This window comes from Garra rufa, chromosome 13 (assembly GCF_049309525.1).
Source record: "Garra rufa chromosome 13, GarRuf1.0, whole genome shotgun sequence".
Lineage (NCBI taxonomy): Eukaryota > Metazoa > Chordata > Actinopteri > Cypriniformes > Cyprinidae > Garra > Garra rufa.
In genome coordinates, this window is record NC_133373.1 from 31,691,414 (window position 1) to 31,710,513 (window position 19,100).

General features: G+C 34.5%; 1 pseudogene; it reads right to left on the reverse strand.

Moving 5' to 3' along the window:
- Positions 1-1,001: 1,001 nt before the first annotated feature.
- On the reverse strand, positions 1,002-13,326 carry LOC141348474 (adhesion G-protein coupled receptor F1-like; annotated as a pseudogene).
- Positions 13,327-19,100: the final 5,774 nt, after the last annotated feature.

The window sequence follows — 19,100 nt, forward strand, 5'->3', positions numbered from 1 at the left end:
ATATTTTCCCATTGCATTTGCGTTTCATTGAGCCCTGCCTTCCTGTCGCAACACAGTCTATAATGGCTGTTTCATTATTCTTGGTTTTTGGCCATTTTCTGTCTTCAATTAATTCCTCTGCACAAAACAGGTCAGAGGCTACAAAACAAACAAACAAACAAACAAACATTTATTTTTAATTTTTTTACTTTACCAGTCACCAAGGAGTTTTGTACAATGGCGTACATTTTTGCATTAGTAAAAAATGACTTTAAGTACTTACGATAAAGAATTGGTACTCTTATTGTGCGATTTCGCAGCTGACTCAAAGAGTTCTCTAAAATGCAATTGGCCTCAAGTGAACTTGGTTTGCTGTCTGCCGCACAATCAACAGTGAATTCTGCTGTATATTTAATGATTCCGTTCAGCTCTGCAAAAAAAGGATCACATTTTTATTTGTGTTCGCTTTCAGTTATGCATAAGTGCAATACATTCCGCTTTACATTCAGTTCAATAAGAGATTTATAGTATAATTAAAGCCTTACCTTCTTTAGCTGGTGTAAGTTCAGCACTTCCGAGTTTTAGTATGGGTTTGTAGGTTTCAGTGCTGTTTTCGATGGAGCATAAAATGGTAACTTTGGCGGTTGATGATGCAGAACAGTCTGCAGTTTGTGGAGTGCTTGTCACATTAATGACCTCTGGCAGAAGTGCGATTGAAATAGGTGCCATGGCCATGTGAGCTATGTTCCCACTGACAAAAAGGCAGATGTATGTTCCTGGAATATCAAGAAAATGAGAACTCAGAACAAAAGTAACATAAATAGCATCCTGCTTGACTCATAACTGCATTTAACCTGACATACCCGACCAGTATCCATTTGTCTTTAGAAGTGAGACTGTTGAGAGTTCTGTGCAAGTATCTGACAGCTGTACTTCACTCCCTGGTCCCAGAGTCAATGTTGCTACATCGTCTCTGGTCATCTGCCACACACACTTGCTCATAGCCTCTATACTGGTACAGTTCAGCTGCTGTCTTGAATTATAACACACTTTCCCTGCAGGTGCCTCCATGTATACCATGCCTGCAAAAGAAAACAAAATACTGTGATGGTAAAAAGATTGGGTTCCTACTAGATCGGACAAGTGGCTAAAAATGTTGGTGTTTTACCTAGTGACTTAACACTGAGGCTGTAAATGGTTGGATCCATTAGCAGCGTAGAAATTATGCTTTGAACTTTGGGGGTGGAAAACACAGAACTCAGAGACACTGTGAAATTGTGAGCGTATGTATTTAACCCTGTGTAACTGTGTGACAAAACAGAAAAACAAAGATATTGGTTACAAATCACTGTAGATGTTATCAAACAAAAAGTAGTTAAAGTCTTTATTACTACTTTATTTACATTTAGATAAGCAAATAAAATATAAGATTAAAAAAAAAGAATAAGAAGAGTATCTTACAGGGAGCCTTCCATAATCAATCCGTTGAAGGCATTTAGCACATTAAAAGCAGACAGCAGCTGAAAAGCAGATATGTTAACATGATGAATATGAGCTTTGTCAAAACTAAATATATTTACAGTCAGCCTACATAATTTTTTTTGTTCAGAAATACAGTCAAAACAAAACCTATTCAGACACCAGATATAATTTTTGGATATTTTTTTTTACTTGTGGGTGCAGGACACTATAGTGCATGTAAGTGAGGATAGAAAAATAAAGCAAAGTGTGACATACTATACCCAACAATTTTTCATACAGTGGACTACCAGTAAAACTGATAAAAATTTGGGACCAAAAAGTGTTTATTCTATAATTGCTAATGCAACCTACACCACAGACTAAACAAAATTAAGCATTGATTCGTAATTAGTCAATAAAGTACTGATAGTTGTGTAAATATTGTCATACTAACCGCTGAATGATTTTATGGTTGATTGTAATCTGTTACATACCTTTCTATCAAAGTTATCTGACATTATCAAGATGAATTTGTTCTGACACCGATTAACTCTGCCTTCTTGTCATAGTTTATTGCTATTTTCTAAACTATAGCAAACAAACTGTCATAATGTAAAAATGTTGAAGTTACCCAAATAAATTTTGGATTGACTGTACATTGCTCTCTTGAGTGCTTCTTTTTAGCCAATAGCGCCACCCAGCGGTATACTCATCACTTGAAACCAGCACTACTTTCGCGTGTTTCGTATCACTCCGCGAATTTACTCTTTTTATTCAAACGCTGCTGGCGCCACCTTGCGCCTCAGTTATTAAAAATGACAACAGAAAACGTCAGTTATTATAATATTTAAGTAATATGAGAAATTAAGCTTTTTGAAACTTTGGAATTTACACAGTTGCTTGGATGAATCAAAATCAAACATTACAGGCTGGTGCCACCTGCTGGTCATAACAATTTTTTAAACGTTCATAAAAAAAGTATGACATTACGAAGCTTCGTTTGCTGAAATTACGTGACGCTACAATTCCGAACCACTGATTCAAAATAAAAGATTTGTAAATATTTTGCGGCTTTATGAAGCAGATAGCTACAATTAATTTAACAATTAAATTAATTTCACTAATTTAATCTTAGATTAGTATTTAGCGCTTGTGTCTTTATTTATTTAAGCGGGACAACGTACAGTCATACAGTGTGTAGTTCTTTATCGCAAAATAAATCCCTAAGCTTCGGTGTCCTGATTGCCAAATGGGGGTATATTTGCTCTATTCACCAACTTATTGTATTTTCCCTTCCATATTTAATATTTTTATAGATTTATGCAGCTGCCCACGGATACTGCATTTCAGAACTAGTAATCATTTACCAAACAATAAGATGCAAAAGTACCATGGTATTGACCACTGCGGAGCTCCCGGTGAGCACGCCAATGAGTGAAACTAGTGGGTACACAGAGGGAAACAATCATAAATGTTGTCCAGAATTGCACATGTGACGTCTAACTGACTTTTACTTAAATTTAATGTATATCGACAACTTACCATTCACTTTTGGCAGACACAAAGGTGTGAAGTGTGATATGTTTGCCACACATTGCAGCACATTGCAGCATTTATTTACATTGTCACACACAAAATTGCTCCACACATAATCTGGTCCACACCAGCATGTTGAATTTTGACCAATTATCTCACACTCTATAACAACACATTAAACACAAAAATTAAATCTGCCATTTTAAATGTTTATTGATTTCAAAACTGAATGTTTTATCTACATATAGAATTGTAAATTAAAACAGAATAAAATCAGAAAAAATAACTTGCATCATGGTAGATTTAACTTACCTGCTGCTATTTCAGCGTTTGTGATTGTTACCCCTGTTGTATCCAGAACAGTCCCTATAAGTCCAGGCAGATGGACTGCAACATTTAAGGTTTTATTCCCCTCAATCATGACCTCTGCCCAGTGGGTCACTTCTGTGGACCCTGAAATCATATACATTGTAAAATTATAAATTTGCTGCATGTTATTTGTGTATTATATAACTTTTCAAAACTAGATTTCGAAAAGGACTGTATCTGGTAAAATGAAAACTTACCCACATATGAAGTCTGTTAGGTAACAGAATGAAAAAAACAGTCAGTACTTTTATTTTTTAGTCATAAACAACTGATCATATGAACAATAGAGGAATTCTTACAGTATTTATGAGAGAACATACAAAAAATACTGTATATATTAAAATTTAAATAAATTTGAAGTATATAGCTGATGACCGTGGTGTTTAAAAATTAATTCAGTGACATGATCATCAGTCAGAGCAGTATGTGGTACAACATGTGGCAGTCAGGCAAGTACTCATGATTTGTATTATTCAGGATAAAATCTGCTTTCATGCATATTGCCTTTATCAACTTACTTGGCTAAAAATGAATAGTGCAGCAAAAAGCAGCATTCCTGCACCAGACAGTGTCTTGGTCCTAAAGAGATCACATTGAATTCTTTTAAAAGACATTCTCAAACCTCTAAGTGGAACTTTTCTCTGAACTTGTTTGCCCAAATATCTATTGATAGAAAATGGAGCTATTTTTATATTATAATACTCTATGCCATCTCTCACTTATCAAACCTCAATGCAAATAACACAACTTTGCAAAAGTTAAACGCAGCCTTTCGAAACACCAGCTAAATAAATTCACATGGAAACATTTTCTTTTCTTTCAAAACAATCAATTCGTTGAATTGGAATGAGGATTAAAATAGCTTGGAGAACATATTCTGTGAAGACCAAAAGATGACACTTTTTCAATAAGACTTCTAAAATAAGAACCTTAACCGCTTTGCTATAAAAATATAAGCTGAAGAACAAATGGACCAAAATACTGACCTTGCAATCGGCATTTTAAAAGAGAGGATCAGCAAGTTTTAGGCAATGTTATTTGTCATAACAACATGTTCCCTGTGAACCAGTTTCCAGAATGAAAGTTGCTGCTGAATGAGAATTAAGGAAAGTTGACGAATGCAGTGGGGCAGGCAAAAGCTAATTTACAAAGCTCTCCAAGATTTGCATTTTACATTCCCCAAGTCCATAGGCCACCTGGATAAGCTAGCACACAATAGTCGTGGCTTCAGACTTTCCATTGAGATTTGGCTAACAAATGTAGCTCCGAGCTGCATGCTGTGTCCAACTATGTTTGGTTAGATTGTCATTTGTGGCTGATTTAGATAAATCATTTTCATGTTTAAACCTTCTATTCGAAATAAGACTTACGAAAGATCTGCTGTTTCTGAATGTCGAACACCATGTGGCCAGTGTACAAAATGATTCCAATTCAAGCTTCTAAATTGTTTGATAAATAAAAATGGACACAATTCAAATTAAATTCAAAGTGTCCATTTAACTAAAATCCTACTTTCAATCTGGAAGATTCTATTTGCTCCTAGATGAAGGGGAAATGACATTCTTATATATTAACCTCACTATATCTTTTATCATTTGTTATTTTAAGCCTCCAACGATGAGGTTGTTTGCCCGTTATGGTGACCACTACTTTCAGCTCATCTAACCCACATATGACTATGGTAATATGTGGTAACACACAGGATCTCCACTGACTGTGTTTATTCAGCATGAGGTGAAATCACTGAGCCTCATTATTTGGCTGTTGTGGAGAACATGAATGTGTTGGGTAAGATAGAGTAAAAGCGTATTATGATTGTTAGTGAATTAAAAGCATTGTTATCAACATGTACCACAGTTAACGTGAATGGTTTCCATCCCATACAATACAAACTCTTCATATCAAACTGCTGTATTATTTACATCATACATTCTGTCAACTATACAGATTAAAAAGATCTTTTTTTTTTTCTACTGTGAACATACACTACTGTAAACGTCCATAAATTTAGTAGAACATCTAGTGAAAGTAAAGATTTTACAAAAGATTAATTGTCAGGGAACATACTTGCAAATTAGTCTCTTGTTTTCTTCAAACGTATTTGTTTGTTAAATAAGCATCCATGGAAATGTATCTGCTTTGCATGCTCATTCAAAATGACAAGACATGCTCATGAAGGTTAATAATTCCATTTAAGAAACCATGTAAAACGTAGGCGGGAATTTTGTTCTATCATTTGTTTATTTCCTATTGTTTTATCCTATTCTATTTCAAATATTCAAAAGTTTTCCTGTGTACTGATTATGAGTATTTTTTTTGTTTGTTTTTATTTTCTGTTTACCATAGCAATAGCTTGCCTGACAAAGAATAAGAATGGTACGCTTGTAAATCAGCTTCAGTGCTCAGATAATGAGGGAGATTGGTTAGAAAGGGAACTTTTATCATTTTGGGAACTTTATCATTAAGTGCATCAGAGCAACTGTAAACACAAACCCAGCAGCACAACAATTTACATCCTTACCTGTGTATTCAGACACTGACGTCAAACCAGCGACTAATTCAAAGATAATCTTTTTCGATGTGTACTCACCAAAATGAGAAAGGCACACAGCAGACATATGCAAAATGCAGACTGTGTGGTCATTCAAATTCAAATTAAAATCTGTGGTGGAGTGGAGTTCCTGTAAAGGAAGTAATTAATAGTGCCAATAGTACGTAACAGTGTAAATACAAATAGTAATTCATTTAAAATTTTCAGTTGAAATAATTATACAAAAATTTCACAATTCTGTATTCTAAATATATATTTTTTTAATTGAATGTAAAAATAGGACACTGTAATGTGTTAACATTAGGGAATTAAGTTTGACCCATATTTTGCATTATGCATTTCATTGTGTGTTTTATGGATAAAGGAAATTTAAAAAAACCTAATGTAGTAAAATTACTAGTACCTTTTCAGTTTTTCTTACATGACTTTTTTCTTACTTTTAGACTATGATCCATTTAAAAAATGTTATACATTTGTATTGATGCAGTGGGGATCTATTATCAGTAAATACTGTGTGAAACTGGTCTACAGTAGTTTGTTACTTTAATTATACACAGTTGTAGTCCTAATATAGCATTTTATCTATACTTCCATGAATGTGTCATTTTGAATTATGCTATGAGGTGGACATTTAGCAGCGGGAACTAGGTGTTGCAGGCCCAATGTCACATGACATTATGACTCATACTGAGAAGTTGTTAAATAAAATAAATAATTTTAAAACATTTATTTTACCATTGTGGTCTATAATTCTGCAGCTATGAAAATGAACAAAAGAGAGAGCAAGTCTTTTAATTATTCATTAAAAAAACAGAGGCATTTTATCGGTGAAACAGTGAAATTATTTTGTTTTTTTATTTTTTATTTTTTTAATAAATCCGACAAAACAGAACAGGGTAATAAATATAACAATACTAACTGGACAGCAAATCTTTAGAGTCTAGACCCAACAAATCACACAATTAAAAAATGTATTCTTAATTATTTATCAAATCTGTACATTTTTTTTTCAGTAAAGTTTACATAGTTGCAGTTTAGGAAGTGCTTTTGGAAAAACAGTTTAACATTTAATGAAGCAGCTGATCATGAACTCATAAATGTATCTGAGCTATAGGAGCTGTTGGAAGATGCAGTTGAGAAAATGCTGGCTCTAGATAAGTTGTCATCTGCAAATAGTTATTTGTATGTTATATAATTATAAAATAATGTTATGTAAAATAATTATACAGGTATATAATGTATCCACTTACTTCTTCTCCTTAGAAAGAAGTCCTGTCCACTTAAAGATGACGGTCCTGCGTGAGTACTCTGTAATTTAAAGATTTATATCAGCTGTAAAATGACTACATCTATCATAAGGAAGATCTCATGGATCATATGCATTGTTTTGCTGGCATTTACCCTGGTATGGTTAGAGCTAGTAAGATTCCTTAGTGACAGACTTCCTGCTAGAGCCTTACGGATCTGCAACCATATATGACAAAATGAGTTAAAGCACTGAAGACGTACTGAATGACTTTAAATTAATTTTAATAAAATGATTCTGACAAAATGGTTTGTCAAATTGCCAAGCAACAAAAGTCAGTTCATACCTTGCTGTCTAAAAGCATTCCAAACACCAAAATAAAGACTCCCTGCAGAATTATTACAAATATATGTGGAAAATGTTTTGAGTAAATACTACTTGTAATGCTGTTTCATTTTATATCAGTAACAACACTGGAACTTATTTAGCATTATAATGTGTTGTTTTGAGACTTTATAATGGATAGCTAGAATTACAGAATATAATGGTTATTGTATTACAGTTTGCATTTTAATCAAGCACATAAAATATAACTTTAATATAAAGTCAAATACAAAGACAGAAAGTAGTACCTGCAGTGAATTGAGGAGTGCAAACACCACATGAATACCGAAGTCTTGTGACACCATGGTTCCAATTCCAAATCCCCATGTTAAACCAAAGATAGGAGTCAAAATGGCCACACATCTGGCAATAACCAAAAGAGCATGTTTTTCATCTGGTTGAGTTGCGGCACCAACTCCTCTCCTCAACATCTTGTACAGAACCACAATCAAAACCCCACGGTTTATGGCTACAATGGTGAGAGCTGGAATCACAAATGCCAGCAGGGCCTTTGATTCAAACCAGGTCAGCCAGCATGCATTTCTTTTGGTAACATAATTTTCAGGTCCAGCTGTTGATGCAACAGTGATGACCGCTATGAGCAAAGGTGCACCATAACCAACTATAAAGGCAATGGCCATCATTTTGGCACTTGACACTTGAGACAAGACAATGACTGTACGGCAAAAGTGCAATAGAGTTAAAATTAACATCCAGAAGAATAGAGCAAGATTTAAAAAAAGTGCATGAAGAAAACTACTGGACTGCAGCGAACCACTGAGGTTGGCTGTTGTTCTGCGATTGCAGCTCCAATGATAAAACATATGTTTGCGATCAACAGGGACACGGCAATGTTTACTATGGAGACATGTTGCATGTAGGATGTGTCATTTCTTGTCATTGACTTCCACACATTAATTTCAATAATAAGGCACAAAATCAAGCTGGCTATTGAAATATATATGCCAATGTAAGTTACATAGGCTAAGGCTATGTGAAGAATAGAAAACGGTGACATTAGGATTGAAAAAGTGGTTGTGTGGTTGCATTCACATGTAATCTTGCCAGTTTCATTCCCGTCACTTATATAGGGCTTTGGTTCACATCCAGTTGAATCCCATGCGTCGAGATCAAAGTTCCAAAAGACACACTGAGGATTTCCCAAAGACTGATTAGTAATGTCAAATTCAAAGAAAATGTTATCAATCATTTCATTGTCAACCTTTACTACAACCACATCTCCATTGATGCGCACATCTAATGGGCTACTGCCAATATTACTATCTCGGGTTGGTAGGATACTGTCAAGAGTTGTGAAGACTATGATGGTTACAGGAGTGTTTATAGGAATCTTTGGTATCTGAATCTCAGTAGTTGAGTTTGGCAGGCTTGATATTCCACTATAAAAGGTGCTGTTTGTTACAGTTCTATTCAACTCAATAGAGGTTTCATTAATCCTAAAATTACCATCCATGAGACGGCTACTTATATCCTCAATAGCGCTCAGAAGTGCTGTGCTGGTGTTATCTGTCCTGCTGTCATTGTTTAAATTTTTCCAGGTATCAATGGCAAGTGTTGAAACAAGGATATCCACAGTTTTAAGGAAATTCTGAAAAATTAAACAATTTTTCATCAGATGGGAAAACAAAGAAAATGTACAAATATTTTATCATGAAAAAAAAGTTTTGATTTCCTACAATTTGACTGATGTCTTTTGTGCATACACACTGTGATGTACATACCTCCATCACAGGCTGACTGATGATAATTGTTTGTGAAACATCAGCAACATTTACAAGTATTTTAAAAATGGTACGGACAGTCACTGAAGACTGTGTTATTTCTTCTGTATTGCTCTTTGTAGCAGTACTAAGGTTAGCCACAACATCTGGTATTTCCAGTGGGACCAATTACAAAAGTAAAGAAGAAATGTAAATATCAGAAATATTTTAAAAGGGACACCCCCCCCCCCACCAATAAATAGATTATGAAGATTACCTCAACTTTATTTTCAATGTCTTTGATAACTTGAAGTATACAGTCCTTTACAGTTTATTTCTCTCCATTCACTTGATATACATTGATAAATTATGGTGCCTTCTTTGCTTTTTTCACAGGGCCCTGTCAAAATGTCACCTTTCTTTCCTTCTCCAAGCATTGAATTTTTACAGCTAAACACTAAAGTAAACGATTGATTGAGTTTTAGAAAAATAGAAAAAATCTCTCTTTTAGACAGCTGAAACAGAAAAACATGTGATTACATCAAAGGATAAAAAACTGAAAATTGACCTTCGTTGACTTTTTTAACAGTAACACGTCTACTGCTGTAGGTGAAACCTTGAAGCACTGGGTTCTTAAGTCGACATATAAAGGTTTTACTCCCACAATTTTCAATTTTGATTGTATGTTTTAATATCATGCATCCATCCTCTGATTGTATGAAACAAGTAAATACAAATAATTGAAAACACATTAAAACATGGTTAATTGAACAAAACAATTCATTACTACTGAATACTGCAGTTTGTAACTTTTATAAGAATGTATTGACAGTCTATAAATATATATAACCTGTCGTCACTTCATCCTCAGAAGTTATCTGGGTCCACTCCACACTGTACTTTTCTTCACAGCATTTCAGCAAAACAGTCTGGGGTACACTCTGGAACATTCTTACATTTTCACCCACTATAATATTGGGAAGTGGTTCAATAACTATATCTTGCCATTGAATGTAAGGTATTGTCCTGTCTATGATACATGCGTATCGACCTGCAAATGAAAAAAAAAAAAAAGGTTACACAATTTTATTCATGCATTTATTATTTTCTAAAGAAAAATAAATGACTGGTTTACTAAATAATGTTTATTTAATAATTTTCCTTTAAATATGCTAAGTTAAAGCAATGCATTTAATATTACAGCAAAATAGTAAATCCTTTTATTTTTTGAAAGATCACAAAATAATGAAATTAACTAGCCACTTATTACAAAAAGATGTCTGTTGGGCTTGATACAATTAACATAAAGTGACAGCTACATAACAGTTTTAATAAATAAAGTAAATATGACTGAATCCTAATAACTTTTTCCTAAGGACATTTTATTTTCTGTAATTTGAAGTTTGAGTTTAATTTATTGTAAATACAATTTTCACTTATACTTATACTTGATGTACCTCTGGAATTTTAAAATAAATATTTTAATAATTAAGTATCACATTTGAATGTTGATTGAATTGAATGTTCTCTAATGTTGGTTATGGTCATGGTTATGGTTATAACATGCAGGTAAACAAATAAAATATTTCATTTTTTTAGTAAGTTCTTTTTTATTTTGATTGATTAAAAAAACATTTTAAATTTTTATGATTTCATTAATTATTAGCTTTTTATTAAACTCATAAAGTCCCTGCAGTTTCTTCACAAACACTAGCTTGGGAAACCTTGATGTAATATAACGTTTAATGCACTTAATATTGTTAATAACAACGAATCTGATAAATCTGTTCACACTGGTAATTCCATTTGATCAAAAATAAATAAATAAAATGAAATAATGCTAATTCTATATAATGAATATGACATTAATCTTATATAGCAGCCAGCTAGATAAACAAAAGTAGACTGTTCCATAGCTTTGGGCCAGCTAGCACAAAAGCAAATTTACCAAATAGCTTTAATCTTGACCTTACATGGACAGTCAACATGTAAGATATTGTTGATAGGATAAAGATATGTGTCACTCACCTCTGTCACGCTCATTGACGTCATTCACAGTGAGAATGCTACTGTCAGATGAAATTATGTATTTAACTTTATTTAGTGTAGGATCTTGGTCTTTCACAGACTCTGGGTGTATGCATTTCAGCACCATCTTTTGCTCAAGATACCATTTTTCTGCAGTAGACAGGTTCTTTTGTTCTGAAAGTAAAGTCCACAAAACTTATTTTATATTTAGGGTTTGCTGGTTCTTTCAGTATTTTTACAAGCAGTATCCATGCTTATAACAAACCAGCATTTTGTAAGCCACATATTGTAATCAATAATAATACGAAAGATAAAATTAGGAAAAATAGTTTTTAAGATTAGATAATGACGACCCTTACCACTTTGAGCAAACGCATCCAGAGGTACAAAGAATCCTTCTTTTCTGAGAGCGCTGCTGACCTGTGTGTTTGCTGCTGCAAATTCAGTGCTGTTGGGGCTGTTGGTTGTCGATTTAAATTCATAGTCTGCTATAATGCCACCAGGCCTATGGAGCAACACACAAACCACAACAATGACAAAACACTGTTTTAAAACAAGAGCTTTGGAGTGAATGTTTAGATTGTAGACTTTACCTGAAACTAGTGACTTTTACTGAACCTTTTATGTAGGCAGCCACATTTTTGTACATTTCTTCAATCTGTACAGAGTAACAAATGTACATTAGGAAGTGAACCTTACTTATGATTAAACTGGAATATCACTAGACAGAATATTAGACAGTTAGTTATTTATCAAATGTGATAATAAGTCAAATATCCTCAGGAAAAGGCTCTGTTCTGGCCTACACTCTGTACAGTTTTATTACCAAAACAGAAGAACGTTTAGGTGAAATAAAAAAACATATTTGCCAAAAAAGTACTGAAAAGGTACACTCTGTATTTCAAACCGTGTATTTATCATTTGCACAGTATCTTTTTTTTTAGTTAAGTATAAACAATACATTTTATTTACAAAATATGAAACTACTCACTGCTGACTCAATTTTAGAGGCATATAGTTTGAACTTCTCATTATTTGGATTGCTAAGACTGGCATCAAAAACCGCATCTATTCTCATTGACATTTGAAGAACTGTAAACAACAAACAAGCAAAAACCTGAGAAATGTCCCCACAAGGTCAAAATCTACTGGTATTCCTATCCTTGTGGGGACATTTGGTCCCCACAACGTGATGAATACCAGGTACACGCACACACACACACACAAAGATATCCATTATAAATATTTTATCAATAATAAATATTATTGTTGTTATTTATGACATTATATTGCCCTGACTAATTGTTTGCTACACATTTCTTACTTGAGAATGAATGGCTGTTGCTTAAAAAGTGGAGCAATTAATGTATCCAAACAAATAATTAAATGAGTTTGACTCTGAATAATGCTGTTGGGACCTATTCATTAAACCTATTCATAAATGTTGGATATCAGTAAAAAATGTCATACTAATAATTGAACTTAGATTTACTTTCATGATACACTCAGGTCTAATGAACAGCAAATATGGGAGAATTTTGTTGGTGTGAAAATGTTTTTAGACGAATATAATCTTTTATATCTTCCGGGAAAAGGATGAGAATGGATTAGAAATTATTTTATACAGTTCATGTTAGAGTAACTCTTCCAGATTTTATGTGCGATTACTAAAGGAAATATCTAAAATCTGTATACTTGTTATCTCGGTGACTCTTTGACAGAACTGTCTGTCTCTTGGAATATCATTGATGTAGCTGCATGTGTTGTTAGTGATGTTTTCACAGCTCCCATATTCTTTGCACTTCTCACATGGCCAGAAATACTGGTCCTCACATTTCGCATTTGTATCCACTGTTATTAAAATTGCACACTAAGAAAGGATACAACATTAATGTAAGCTCATTTCTAACAGATTAGCACTACTTTATTTGTGTTCAGAAGGTCATAAAGGTCATTTGAGATTCTTCACCTGTCGTGATGTCCATATCTAATACTTCAACCACCTCATCTAGCTGAAGTGGAAAGGTGATATTCATCAGATATCGTTTCATCTCATCGATCAGAGAGATGCTTGATGATTCCAGCTCAATTTCAGACAAGAATCTGTGACGGGCAGTTCTGTATGTCAACAAGCATATTAGTGCTTACACGCTTTTATGTTTACATACAATATATGTTTACATTATGAGTGTGTAATTACATCCAAGAAATAAGCAGTCTACGTATTACAGTTTTTTTCAGTCGCTAACAAGCGTTTGTCCAAACAGTTGTCACATTTTCAAAACTCTAAACACAATTAGCACAGCATCGGTCTTTTGTGGCCATACCATTTCCACATTTCATGTCGTTTTCACCCAATATGCAATCAGTGAACACATTTCCACAATGCTTACATTTTCTTAACAGACAAGCTATACCTCCCAACAAAATTATGGATTGTTTTTGTAGTATTTCCGAATGTTAACACACAACATCCCACAATAGCAAAAACAATATTCCAAACCTTAGATACAGTATAAAAACCTCTGCTTCTGCAATGATATCAGTTCAAAAACAATATCAATATCAAAAATATATCTCAGCTGATAATAAACAAACAATTAAATAATTGACACACAGCTGATTTATGTTTATGTCTGGCTTAGACTCAGAGGCAGTGGTTATTTTTTTCTATTACATTTACACTTATACAGTAAAATGAGGACTTTGAGGAGTGATGTTTTGGAAACAGGGTTGGGGTCAATTCAGGAATGAACTCAACAATTCCAATTCAAAGAAGGAAAAGGAATTGGAATTGGAATTCAACAACAATTACAGGGAAACAGAGTTGGAATTGAATAGGAATTATAGGAAGTGGAATTAAATTCAGAGAAATTCCAATGAATTCCATTTATTGCTGTTTCTGAGCATCTATGTGTGATTGCATTTAGAGACATACATTTTAACTTTATTTATGATGCTTTACAAATACCAAGTAATGTATGAAATAGAGTTGATCAAATGCAAGTAAATAAAATGAATGACAGTGGTGATAAGTTTCTCTATGCACTATACATTCAATATATGATTACCACATAATATATGTCTGAGTCATGTTCATTCATGTATTTCATTCACTTTTTATTGCATCGAATTATCATAAATTCATTTGGCATGTGAAATGATCATGCTTAACCAACTAAATATACAGTACTTTGTATTTCTTTTATATGTTTGTTGTTTATGTGATTTACAATATTTAATGTATTATAAACTAGCAACTCAAGTGGAATTTTTTGGAATTTGATTTCAATTCTGTTTCCTGGCATTCCAATTCCAAATCCAATTCCATTCCAGGAAGTGAATTGGAATTTACCATTCATTCTCAATTCAATTCATTTCAAGATCGCAGAGATTAGATACAGTAATTTTGTGCTTTTTTTTAGACCCCCCCCCCCCCCCCCCCTTTTTTTTATCTGGGCTTTTTGCTGTTGTATTTTTTTTTTTTTTTTTTTTTTTTTTTTGTTCAGAATGCTCTTGTGTGTTTCATGGATATTTTGTTCACTGTATGCAATACAGTTAAACTTTTTCTGCTCTATCATACCATGTTTCTACTGTAGCTCCTGTAATAAACAGAAAAACAAACTTATTTGCTTTTTACTGGAATGCTTTTGAATGTGAACATTACTGTACATGTGGACAGACAGTTCCAAACCAAGAAATTTAGTGTCAAAATGGTGGATTGCATGTTTTGCATGCAAATACCTGTAAAACTGAAACATAAAAAGTCTATGCAGTTTTTGTAATGTCAACAATAGCCAGTATTTTGAAACCTGGTGTACTTTGACTGACTGCATGTACCTTGTGAAGTGAAAACAAGTGTTATTCTTTGACAGAATAATTTCATTTTGAGTCAGATTTCCAGTGTTTTGGTAAAGTTAGTGTGTGCAGAGAAAGATGTGTTCTGTTTTGAAATGAAGAGTTAGTATATATTTAACAAAATGTATTTTTGAGAAGAAAATTATCCATTTGGCCAATTGTGTTTTGTAGGTGCGAGTCTGTGTTAAGAGTTTAGAAAAAGTATCTGAAGTATGGGTAAGCGCTTGTTAGCGATTGAAAAAAACTGTAAGTAAGCATTGCACACTTTTCATTGCACAAATTATATGCAGATTCATCCATTTTACCCCTTTAATGTAGTTTTTTTTTATTGTATGTGTACGTATAACCTACAGTTGAGTACATTTGCATACATAAGGTGGAGCATTTTTGAAGCACGCTGCAACTGCTACAGCAAGCACTAGTCATATATTTTAATGTTGAGTAGCGAGCTCATTGGCTACTGATACAGGAGAGAACCAATCAGCTGTGCCATGTGATAATGATGTCATTATGTCAGATTGAGTTAGACCTATCGGACTGCGCCATCTAGAGTTTCATGCCAGAACTTTGCATTCATTTATGGTTGATCATGTAATCATGGCCCCATTCTATACATTTCTGTTTTATTGCTATAGACTTTAAAGATTTTAAATGTGCTTATAATGTGTAACTATTGAATTCTTAATGAAAAATGAATATCTTATTGGAGGTTAAACTAAGATTTTTTTTCATATGGTTTGTTTTATGTTCCTGCAGTAAATAAACTTTCCCCTACCTCTAAATCTATACTTGTTTCTGGGAAATCGAGCATTTCTAAAACACATTCATGGGTCAGCAGGACAGCTAAGACGATTCCTATGTAGTGCTTTAATATTCTTCCTTTAATAGAGAAATTGAACATATAAACAAATATACAAAGAGATATCAAGAAAACTAAACATTTATTATAATTCAGTCTCGAAAATAAAGGTCTCATAAAAAAATACTGCATGACTTCCGTCTCATTCAATGTAAACATCTAAACTGACTCAGGTGGTTTGAGATAAAAAGTACAATGTCTTGCATTACAGCATTTTTGTGACAAAAGGAGATATAGTGAATCAAAAATAATGTGTAGTTTATTGTACCTTGACCAGCCATGTTGCTCACTGATGTATGTCAGTAAAAATTACTTCAACAATTATATGGCTCATCCAGACACTTTACATCTGTAAAATTGGAAATTCTGTCACATACAGGCTATATAATCAGAGATACATAATAAAACTGAACAATGAGGAGCAGGCAGGTATCAGCTAAGCTCAGCGCTGCTTTGTTTACAGCGGTTACTGAGAAACTGCTCCATTTCTGCTGTTCATAAGAACCACCTACTGTCAGAGAGTGGAGTTACATTTTCATTCAGCTTGTCTGCCGTTTGTGCAATGCAAAATAAGGCCAAATTTGTTGTTGTATGTCTTAACTCATGTCCCCTCATGTCGTTGCAACCCCGTAAGAAGATTAGTTCACTTCCAGAAAAAAAAAATTCTGATAATTTACTCACCCCCTTGTCATCCAAGATGTTCATGTCTTTCTTTTTTCAGGCATAAAAAATTGTTTTTGAGGAAAACATTTCAGGAATTTCATAGAACTTCAAAATCATTCTACATTACTCTTTTACCTTTTTTGTTAAGGGCATTTGATCTTTGTTACATTTGACTTGTAAACACTTGGTCGGTACTTCTGCAGCGATGTAGGATGATTTTGAAGGTGGAGGAGAAAATGAGATGGGAGTTTTTCGGCATACCCTAAAACCAGCATTTGAGGTTAAAAAGTATATACATTTGTATTTTTTTTTAAAGAAAATTACTAATTGTTTTGCTAGATAAGACCATTATTCCTTGGCTGGGATTGTTTAGAGCCCTTTGAAGCTGCATTTAAGCTGCATTTTGGAAGTTCAAACTCACAGGCACCATAGAAGTCCACTACATAGAGAATTATCCTGAAATGTTTTCCTCAAAAAACATAATTTCTTTATGACTGAAGAAAGAAAGATTTTAACATAAAGCATAATGTTTCCACCCCCATGCTTCACGGTTGGGATGGTGTTCTTGGGATTGTACTAATCCTTCTTCTTCCTCCAAACACGGCAGGTAGAGTTTACACCAAAAAGTTCTATTTTGGTCTCATCTCACCACATGACCTTCTCCCATGCCTCCTCTGGATCATCCAGATGGTCTTTGGCAAACTTCAGACGGGCCTGGACATGTGCTGGCACGAGCAGGGGAACTTGCACACTGCTCAAGAGGAGGCATAAGAGAAGGTTATGTGGTCAGATGAGACCAAAATAGAACTTTCCATGATGGTGTAGTGTGTTACTATTGGGAAACCGTTGAGACTGTGGTCCTCCTGTGTAGTTCTAGGCTGATCCCTCACCTTTCTCAGGATCATACTCCACAAGGCAAGATCTTGCATGGAGCCCCAGTCCGAGGGAGATTGACAGTAATCTTGAATTTCTTCCATTTTCTAATAATTGCACCAACAGTTGTTGCCTTCTCACCAAGCTGTTTGCCTATTGTCCTGTAGCCCATCCCAGCCTTGTGCAGGTCTACAATTTTGCCCCAAGTGTCCTTAGACAGCTCTTTAGACTCCGTCCACACGAAGCCGGTGCGTTCCCTATCCGATCATTTTTTTCCTCGTTCTAAAAAAAAATTCCGTAAACACGAAACCACTGAAAACGGTGTAGTATATATGCCAGACCAGTGTGGGGTGCTGTAATTCTGCCATAGAGATACGCTATACACGGAGAAGAAGACTTTGAGCATGCGCATAACCTTGCGCGCTCTATACGAACTAAGAAGAAGAAGACGAAGATGCGAACATTATCGCTTGTTGCTCATAACAGTTGCATAGAAGCAATAGATTTTGCTGTAATAAAGCTAGTAGGCTTAGTAGCAACACGAACACAATCATGTAGTCCGCCATTATTGTTGTTGCTGTTACGTGTGACGCAGCCGACACGTGATGTGATGACATCATCGTTTCACAAAATATACGTATTGGCTGTACACACGAAACCGCGAGGGTGTCGTTTTCAGATTTATCCACTTTGGGACCCGGTTTCAAAAAATAGCGGATTCAGTCTCCTAAAACGCCGGATCCGTGTGGATGAAACGCCAATACGATAAAAAATGTATACGTATACAGCGAAACGCGTCTCCGTGTGGACAGGCCCTTAGTCTTACCCATAGTGGAGAGGTTGGAGTCTGATTGATTGAGTGTGTTAACAGGTGTCTTTTATACAGGTAACAAGTTCAAACAGGTGCAATTAATACAGATAATGAGTGGAGGTTAGGAGGGCTTCTTAAAGACAAACTAACAGGTCTGTGAGAGCCAGAATTCTTGCTGGTTGGTAGGTGATCAAATACTTATTTCATGCAATAAAATGGTAATTAATTATTTAAAAAGCATACAATGAGATTTTCACTGTCAAAGAAATGATCAGTCAAATTCATTTTATTTTAAATAGTAAGAGACAGAATATCAACAACAAAAAAATCCAGAAAAACACATTTAAAAAAATTGATTTGCATTTTAATGAGTAAATAAGTATTTAGCGCCTTCGCAAAACTTACTTGGTGGCAAAACCCTTGTTGGCAATCACAGAGGTTTGCACACATCTCAGGAGGGATTTTGTCCCACTCCTCTTTGCAGATCCTCTCCAAGTCATTAAGGTTTCGAGGCTGATGCTTGGCAACTCAAACCTTCAGCTCCCTCCACAGATTTTCTATAAAATTAAGGTCTGGAGACAAGCTAGGCCACACTAGGACCTTAATGTGCTTCTTCTCAAGCCACTCCTTTGTTGCCTTGGCTGTGTGTTTTGGGTCAGTGTCCCATCCACGACCCATTTTCAATGCCCTGGCTAAGGGAAGGAGGTCCTCACCTAAACATTAAAAAATGACAACAAATGATCTTCATCTGTGTACTTCGA